This window comes from Chaetodon auriga, chromosome 13 (assembly GCF_051107435.1).
Source record: "Chaetodon auriga isolate fChaAug3 chromosome 13, fChaAug3.hap1, whole genome shotgun sequence".
Lineage (NCBI taxonomy): Eukaryota > Metazoa > Chordata > Actinopteri > Chaetodontiformes > Chaetodontidae > Chaetodon > Chaetodon auriga.
In genome coordinates this window covers 4,727,532-4,737,484 of record NC_135086.1, presented here as the reverse complement: position 1 = coordinate 4,737,484, position 9,953 = coordinate 4,727,532, and the positions used below count along the sequence as shown (strand labels likewise).

General features: G+C 40.7%; 1 long non-coding RNA gene across 1 annotated transcript; it reads left to right on the top strand.

Moving 5' to 3' along the window:
* The first annotated feature begins 4,704 nt into the window (after positions 1-4,704).
* On the top strand, positions 4,705-6,199 carry LOC143330014 (uncharacterized). The gene is made up of 3 exons (XR_013077925.1): positions 4,705-4,836; positions 5,153-5,253; positions 5,695-6,199. It is a non-coding gene; the product is annotated as an uncharacterized LOC143330014 (long non-coding RNA).
* The last annotated feature ends 3,754 nt before the right edge of the window (positions 6,200-9,953 follow it).

Below are 9,953 nucleotides of genomic sequence, written 5' to 3'. Positions count from 1 at the left end.
ACTCTACTGCAATGTTTTTCTTTCATGCTTTCAGTTGCTGTTACTTTCAGTGTCTGTCTTCTCAATGGGTGATGCCACTTAAGCCAGTCCCCCTTCACTAAGTAGCTCTCCAAGACCAGCTACGGTATAATTATCTATTGATCCTGACGATGCATGACTTGTGTCAGATCTCATCACACTCAGAAGCGAGTTTCTTGTCCGTAAATGATGTCACAAAAAAAAAAATGCTGCGGTGTCCGTCCATCCATGCACTTGGAACAAAAAGCAAAGAGGAAAAAAAGTGCTTCTTCACAGTCTCATCTATTGATCCCAAAGTCACACTGACATGACATGATTGATGGTCTCTGAGACTTGCTAAGGGAGACTCCTAATTGCCTACGAACAATAATCTAAACCCCCTTTCCTCTCCGTGATTGGCTTTACCTTCATCACTCACTGACCCATGTTTGCAGCGCCACATTGCTGGTATCTGACATGGGTGTTAAAAGGGAATCCAGCAGCTGTGTTAGATGCTGCACAACAATCAGCCTCAGCTTCTAAAGAGATTTGATATGTTCAAAGATGGTCAGTTTGCTTGAATATTTTACAAGTGTTCCTTATTTGAACAGCTGTGCCTGGTGTGACCACAAAGTAGAGTAGTAAAAGAATATATGAGAATCTTAATTTATAATCTTCAAGGTTAAAGCTGCAACGGAATCAAAGCAACTTACGCATATTTTATAGTGCAGCCAACAAACTGATGAGTCATAGCATTACATTGTTTAAAGAAAAAAGTCGATAATCATCTTTTTTAAAATGTAAGTACTTTTCCACAGAACGGTGCTGCAGAGCAATAAGACAAATCACAGAAAATAACTGCTTTCTTGTTTTGTAGACACATTTTCATTGATCAGTACTACAGGGTGGCATTTTTTTGGGGGGGAATCCTGTTGATCATGTGATTTCTGAAGGATGGGAGTCAGTTTCACTCTTCATCATGTGACTGAGCAGGATGGGAAAAAAATCATCAGGAGTGGACACAACGGGAATCACAGCTTTACAATAACAACCACCTTTTGGTTTTTGTGATGAATGCTTTTAGTGTGACCCAGCAGCAGGCGTTAAAAGCAAAATCAAATATTTTTGAGAAGGAAATGTTCGTATTTCAGCTTAAATTTGTATTCATTTAACACAGCTCTGATACAGCTGTAAAGTGCTATTGTCAAACAACGCGGCATCTATCAATGAGATAAAATTACATTCACGTTGACATACATGCATCTAAAACTGGCTCTTAAACGCTGCTGTGAGAGCAGGCAATTTTAATCTTACACAGCAATGGTGGAATGTAAATACATTGAGTGGAAACTGCTGAAGAAAGCCATGAACGCTCAGCTGGTAGGGTGTGCACCCCGTGAGTTGAGGTTGTCAGTCCTCTGCAGTGGTTCATTTGCCGGGTGTCGTCCCCTCTCTCTCTGCCCCCTTTCCTATCGCACCTTCAGCTGTCTCTATCATAAAGGCTAAAAAGCTCAAAAAAAAAAAAAAAAAAAAATGATAAAAGCCATAAACAATATTAAAAATGGAGTTTGAATTAATGCAAGTCTTGAGGATTATAACTCAAGAGGTCCATTGTCTGCTGCGCTTTTCTAACACTTTACATTACGTTACAGAGATTCATCATATAGTTGCTTATAAGGATCCATATTAGCAGCATAGTGGCTCTTTCTTAGTCGTTATAAAGCACTTATCAATGCCTTATTCTACATCTACGGGGCCATAAGATAAGAGTTTTCTCTCAATAACCTCCTAAATGCTGCTTATAAGATAAACTAATCCTTTATTTTTCCTGACAGGAGGGAAATTTGCAGTGTTAAAACATCAAAGGGGATAGAATATTAAGAAGCATCAGTAAAAAAAAAGCAACATATGATAAATGAGTAAGAAATGTAATGAGTAAAATTGACAGTGGTTGAATTCACATAATTGCACATAGGAATTATTGATACTGAACATGGGTGAATTCGTCAGTTTCAGTGAGTGAGGTGGACTGGGACCAGAGTTGATTATGAAGTCTGACAGCAGCAGGAAGGAAGGACCTGCAGAGTCTTTCCTTCACACTCTGCAGGTGAAGCAGCCTTTCACTGAAGGAGCTTCCCAGTGCTGCCAGAATGTCCTGCATGGGGTTGGACATATTATCCATCAGGGGTGATAGCGTAGCCGGCAAACTGCTTTCTCCCACCACTTCCACCAAGTCGAAGGGGCATCCCGGGACAGATCTGGCCTCCTTATCCACTCTGTTAAGTCTCTTCCTGTCAGCAGTTGAGATGCTGCTGTCCCAGCAGACTCCAAAGAAGATGGCTGGTACCACCACAGAGTCAAAAAAGGTCCTCAGGAGAGCACTCTGCACTTGAAAAGACCTGATACTACTCTGCACACACAGACAGCCTTTCTTATATAGTGCATTTGTAGTCAGTCCAGTTTGCTAATCAGGTGAGCACCCTGGCACTTGTAAGATTCCACCATATCAATGTTCATTCCCTGGATGCTCGCTGGTGTAGGAGAGAGTGTTTGCACCTGCGGAGGTTTATCACCAGCTCTTTGGTTTTCTCTGCATTGATCTGGGGGTAGTTCTGCTACACCAGTCCAAAAATCCCCAGGTTAGTTCTCTGTACTCCCTGATGTCCCCATCTGTGATGAAGCAAACGATTGCAGAGTTGCTCGAGAACTTAAGCAGGCGGCAGTTAGCTGATTTGTGCATGGACTCTGCAGCATAGAGTGTGGAGAGGATGAGAGCCAGGACTGTTCCCTGCAGGGCCGCCTTGCTTCTCCATTTGTGGGGCAGTCCATGATCAATGCTTTGAGGTGGTGGTTCAACCTTGTGTGCTCCAACTTGTCCCTCAAAAGCATGGGTACTACTTTCATTGCTAGTTTCAATAAAGTAAGTATGAGGAGAAGCTTGTCTGAGTTATGGAAGAGTCCGTATGCGTGTGTGAAGGTGATTTAGAGAGAATTAATGTACAAATGTCAAAATCTACACTTACATACACTACAAACCTGCAAACCTGCATTAAAATTCCAAACAGTAAAACATGATTGTTTAAAACAATCATAAACTTCTGTAAAAGCAATGCTGAGAGTAGTGCTCATCTGCCATGGTTCACTGCAGTACTCAAAGAAAAAGACTAAAAGACAAAAAAAAAAAAACCTACAGTCATGAACATTGTTAAGTGTAACACCTAAAGGTGTCCTCACAGCAGGTGCTTGCAGTTGCTGCATCCTATTCTCTTCACTTGGTAAGGTGGAGCGTTCCCATCAACAAGATGCTGAGAGATGTGGTGAAAATAGAGCCAAGTTTCAAATTAAGGACTGAATGTGATAAACACAGCGCACTTCAACAAGAAAATCAACAACTTGAGATGTCGTTCTTATAATTCCACCAGGAGCTTGTGGCTGGTATCACAACATACAACAATGTGAATGAAAAAATAGGAATAAAGATTGTCATGTACATTTTACAGGTAAGGAAGAAGGAGTCTTCTGTTTAGGCAGGTTTACTGACGGGCTCTCCTTTAGTTTCTTTAACCCCCTCATTGTTGCCCATTGGCATAGTGGCGCGCTCCTCATCAATGAACACTGTTGGAGTCGAACACTAGATGTAACATATCACAGTTAAGGTAGAATAAAATCAGTTTACATAAGCATAATTTAAATATACATTGGATGCTATGTTAAATTTACATGCTCAGAGGGATGTCAGAACCACTTGTCCATCAGCAGCCAGCACACCCATACATTTCCTGAAACAGGAATCCTTGGAGAGGGGTCTCCCCAGATCCTCTGAAGACAATTTCGAAACCTTTGATTGGTTTACCCACTCCTAACCCGAACCGAGATGTGCAAATGTACTTTTAATTACTTACTAAGACACCTTGGAACTTCTTTCTTGGCACGCTCCTTGAAGAATCGGATTTGGTCATTTGACAGGCGCCTCTCTGTAAAAGCATGCAATCACAACGAGTAATTAGTTTTACACAGGCAGATAATGAGCACTTAAAGGCCAATTTTCACATAAACCATTAAAAGGGTGAAACAGAAAACTTTACAGTCCCTACTCTTCTCTCAGGAAATCCAGAAGTTTCATCGCCTTGAACAGTTTTTACCTAAAACACATACATACAGTAAGTCGGAGTGAATGTCAGAGTGCTTCAATCTCCTTTCTTTCCTACCAGCTGTCTGGTATAGAGAGGCAAAAGTCAACATATTACTAAATTACAAAAACTAGATTTCCATATTTTACAAGCATTTGCTCTTGGAAGTATTTAGTCCAAACAAAACAAAGCAGAGTTGACAGAGCTGTTGGGTGACACTGACTGTGAGCGACAATGCCCTCCCCGCTCTTTGTTGTGGGTTTTTGAGCCCTCAGCTTCGTCTACAGATGGTATTTATTTCCACAAGGTGCAAGCCCATGAGACGGCCTGATCACGTCATTTATTAATGTTTAACAAAAGACTGTATTTGAAAGTGAATTATTGACTTCAAAACGAAAGAAAAAAAAAAACCAAGCTTGAAAGTCCCTGAATTCCTTTTTGTTTTGCCTGTATGAACCCTGTCATTGTACATTTACGATTTCAAGCCACAATAACAACAATTTTGAAGGCTGACATAGTTCAATCTGTTCCCTCTGCAGGCAGTCTGAGAGGGCCCATGGCCGAGCCAAAACCTCAGCGGGCTCGTGGTGGGTCCAGCTTTGTAATGTGTTGTGTGGAACGGCCCGGTTCAAGCGAGCTCCAGACAATACATCTTAGGAATCTGCAATTTCTACTATCGGTGGGAATGATGGCAGAGAATTAAGTGCAGGTATGTGTTTGCATTCCAAGGACATTTTTGCACCAGACATGGTACGACCCAGTTTGTTTTCTCTCATTCTGTTTCCTTGTTTGTCATTCCCTGTATTCTTTCTTTCATTCTTTAGCTGCATAAATAGGTGGGTCATCAAATGTTTGTCCCCGTTAGTCACCCAGAATGAAGGGAAGATAGGGTCCAGGTTGAAAAATACCAGACTTTCCCTTTAACAGTCTTGATTTCTGTCATTATGGTAGTCTTGTAATAGTCTTATCATGGATTTCCTGTTAATAGATCTTATCATGTCTCTGTCCTCCTCCTTTCTGTCGAGGCCCAAAATGACCCTGAAGCATGCCCAGAATGAGCTGACGATGGAGCAGTGGCTACAAGAAGGATCAGGTCTCCCTGCAGGCTGCAGACTCAACTATCAAGGTACCATGTGTGTTATATGTGGGACCACAAGAAGCAAAAAGACTGATCTGTACTCACAGCAGCCACCATTCCTTATGTATTTTTCTGTTGTCACAATACTGGAATTCAGTACACTACCTTGAAAAATATAATACCTTTCCAATTTCAATACCACAGGGAAAAAAATGACAACATTGAGGACAGAATTTTAGACTTTTATTAAAAGATCAATATAGCGTCAGACATGATGCACCCAACTTTCGCTCAGCTTTAAACATCTACAGCAGTGAAATGCAACATGCACATCATTTTCACCTCTAACTTGGGAGTTATTTTCACTGGCATTACGACTGCAGAGACTTAAATATGTCAGGCTTCAACTGATTTTTCCGTTTCCCGATGAATGAGCTAACAGACAGCGGTTGATGAATGATTATTTTTTATTCTTTCCACTTTTTGTAGCCTGGTTAACCTGCTCGGGTGTGTGATATCTCCACGATACTGTAACACAGAGCAGCAGTGAGAGCAAGAGAGTGACCTCAAAGCTTTCTTCGGGAATGTATTTGGAGCTCATGTAAGCATGTTTGTAAAAATGTATTTTGTTGATGAATGGACATTTCCCAAGGAACTGATCTATTTTACTGTCGGCGAACGAGATAAGTTGTGTGATTTAGCAAACATTTATTTGTGTGGCATTCATTTTTTTTATTTAGAGCAGCTGCTGTTGTCGATAGATATCTACGGTTAATGCCTGGAGTTCATTAGGTTGTTTTATCTGCAGGAAGCATCCAGCTAGAGTCTGTACACTGTAATTCTTCATTGTACTGTAGTGCTCTGAGTGGCCAACCTGTGCCATTATTTATTAGAACTAAAGTGAATGGTTTGGAGGTAAGAGTCAATAATATGTACATGAAAAGCACAGAAAGAAGGGGAAAATAACTGCTCTGTCCTGTTATCACTGTGGTCATTAAACTGTCAAAATTACAAAATTAAAGGTGTGTTTATACACACACACACACACACACACACACACACACACACACACACATATGTATATGAGGTGATTTGTGTTTCCCTTTTTCAGTCTGACACACAGCACCTTCTTCTCTGCCATACAGTGAAGACCATCCCACTCCTGCTCTCCAGACATAGAACATCTTTCCCTTTATGAAAGAGAACCTGTAACAGCTGCTTTCTCTCTCATATTTATTCAGGAAGATGCCATAATCTATTTTTCCAGGGAGTCTCATTTGATCACATTCAAACTTTACCCACGAGTTATTTAGAGACATTTATTTGTGTGTATATGATACAAGGATGGGGATTATTGCAAGTTACGCACACCAAATTACAGACCTGCAATCACGACATGAACAATGAACAAATCAGAGGAACATGTGAATCACTGATTCATTCATACTGTCATATGGTAATCCAATTGCTAACTAGGCTGTAATATAATTAAATGCACAACTGTCTCATGGAATGGAAAGAAAACACAATCTATATTTTATTCCATGTTGATAAGATGTTGACAGATAAATACATACAGTTGTACTGTGTAGTATGAGTACAACCACAGTAGGGTAATCATTTAAGTCCATATGTGATCTACTTGGCTAAGTAATTATGTGGTGAATTATCTATCTTATTATCTAGGTACTTGAAGTAACTATTAAGTAAAACTGTTTCAAGTAATTTCATGTGTCTATAAACAGATTGCCTTTTCCTCTGTCCTACATCTTGCAGTGCCCAGGCAAGAAAACGCTTCTGCAGCAGAGCAGAACTCTCTCCTGCTCTCTTTGGCACTTAAAATGTAGGACAGAGGATAAGCGGCATACTGGCATCGTGTAAGGGTCGTCCTGGCATGTGCAGAAGGTAAAACAGATGTTGGGATGATGTAAATATCAGTCTGCTGTTGTTTAAGTCGTGGAGAGAGCGGCTACATGTTGCTGAAACATCGAGCCGCGATGTCTCAGGGACCTTTGGCCAGTGAGTAACGATTCTGATACTACATCTTCCCTACGCATTTTGATTACAGCACCAGTGCATCGCAGCAAAATATATGTTCTTACTGGGAAATAATTGGCCTCCACTGGACTGGACTCCACCTACCCAGGCTAGTTTTGGCTTATGGTGTTGTAAAGAGCAAGTATCCATCCTTCCTAACTGTTGCTTATTTATATTCCTCCCCAAGTCACAGCGAGATGTGTGATGGCTCTGTGACCTCAATTATCCTGACCAGTGGTGTCCTACTACGTTTTAATTGTTTATATCTATTGATCGTATGACCACATTGGAATGGGTGACAGCTAATTGGACTCACGAGAGTTTTCTTTTTGGTTGTTGATGTCATTTAAGCCTGTTCTCTTTCCTAATTGGCTTTGTTCTCATCATCAGTCTGTATTGATTTCAAAGTCACACTGAGATGACTGGTGGCTTGTTTATTGAGGATGGAGATTTCTATAGGTTTCTGATGAAGTTTTAGTCCCTCTCCCTTTTGTGCTCATCAATACTCATTGATTCTGAAAGTAGGCATTCCTAGATTTAGCAATTTGGTGAGGCCACAACAAAGGTAAACAATAAACCAAACTTCTAAAGAGAATTAAAATCAATAATGCAGCACAATGAAATGAAAAATCAGACCGCTGCACAGTCCATTCCCTCTGCTATCCACTATCATGTGCAATTAGTGACCTGACTTGTTAACTGTATTTTAAACACACACCAGTGCTTATGAGGTTGCAAGAGCAGGCAAACACAGACATCAATTTCATGGATTGGTGTTGAGCTGCTACAAGTGGCCACTGGAAAGTGTCCTCCATTTCACGCATGGTTTGCTTTAAAACCAAACCACAACCCACATTTCCTTGGTTCAAAGTGGTTCACTAATCAGTACAAAGACCCTACTTACGTTCAGTCAATTCATGTGCCTGTGTAGTGTAAATGCATCCAGATGGCATTGGAGGCAGATAGAGATCGAGAGTGCTTTGAGACAAATTTTTGTAGATGTAAATGCATCTATTGATCCAAGATGCACATTTAATCTTTACTTCAGCACAGGGAATTATACATAAGGGGCACTGAGCTGTTTTCTAATTGATCTGATCTCTGAACAGTGCAACCACTGATGAACCATGCGGGTGAGAGAGTGGAGCAGAATGAGAGTACAACTTTGTTTGACTTGTTCATGAACACAGTTCATCCATGCATTTGTGTTAGCTTACACATAGTTCTTAGATCGCTAGCTGGCTTAACTGCTGTATCTGTGGATGTCACCAGCTAACGTGTAGGTTATTCAAGTCATTTTTCTTACAGTGGTCTGGGCAGTTACCGAACGGCGTCAGATGCATTGCCACCACGCTCTGGGCTGAGCCAACTATATAGAGCAGGAATACCAAGACAGATTTTAGTCAGAGTGGCTATGTATGGATCAAAAGTCAACATCATTAGTTACAAATCTACTTTGTGGGTTATCGTCTGACAAAAGGTCTTGCTCCCTTTGTGTAACATCCAAATCTGCAGGTAGATAAAGAGCGACTACATGAAGATACTATTACAGGAGATGAAACCACATCTATTACAAAACACACTCGGCAACAAACGTTGAAGCACATAATGATGAAGCAGCGTGTGACAATGTGTTGGCCTATGTATGATGAATTAGTGACACCAGGTCACTAATTCTTCATACAACAACATGTTAACTGTTATGAGCCCTCTCTCTTGGTTGTTTCACAGTGATTTGTAAAAGGTTGTATGTGAAGAGTGAGTGGGTGGTCTTATTACAGAGTTATGTTCCCTCTAGCTCATTGTTAACTATGGTCTGCTTGTGTGAGATGCAGTATCACCAACATGGTTTATTGCTTAACCAAGCACAGTTACACAGTGATTTTAGTTCAATCACGGATGAAATGCATTACTAGCACAAAGTGCTCTGGCTTGGTGGAGGAAAAGGACCCACTTAAACAGAGCCAACAGATGCACATGGCCATGTCTAAACGTTCTAGAGCTCATCAAGTGTGGATAATGGGATAGAGTCAAGTCCAGGCAGTGGACATGCAGCCACATTGTTGGGGAACCAGTCAACCCAGAACTGAAGAGGCAAACAGACTGTTAGGACACAGAAATGATATTCAAAATGTCAAGGAATACTAATCAATCAGCACGAATACACACTACAAAGACAATAAAATCCTGTCACAATAGCTTTATTCATGTCATATAAAGCCTATGTATTTCTGTATGAAACAAGAAGAATAATCTAATATAAAATCCATAATGATCACTAGTTTCCTAGACTGCATGACAGGCTCGCACTTCCAAACACAATTCATGTTCCTATCATCTTTAAAGTGGCTTAGGGACTGTAATTCCCAGATTACTTTTAATATTGACAGTTGCTATGAGTTAAACAGATTTGCATTGGATGCCGCAGCATTCAATCTGGCGCATAGGTAGTAGATGACCATCAGTGTAGTGGGTTAAAAAGAAGAAAGGGTTTTATAAACGGTAGGTATTGATATTCATCTCACATTTTGCACTTCGTCCTCCTCTCCCACTTGATTTGCATTAACATCATTTAAAATGGAGGGAGAGGGAACTCTCAGTGGAGTAAGTTGCACTCGACTACATGATCACTGTGACTTAACCTGCACTTTTTCTCTTCTCAGGCGTGAAGGGCACAAGGATCTGAGCGTATTAAAACAGAGGATGCTGGA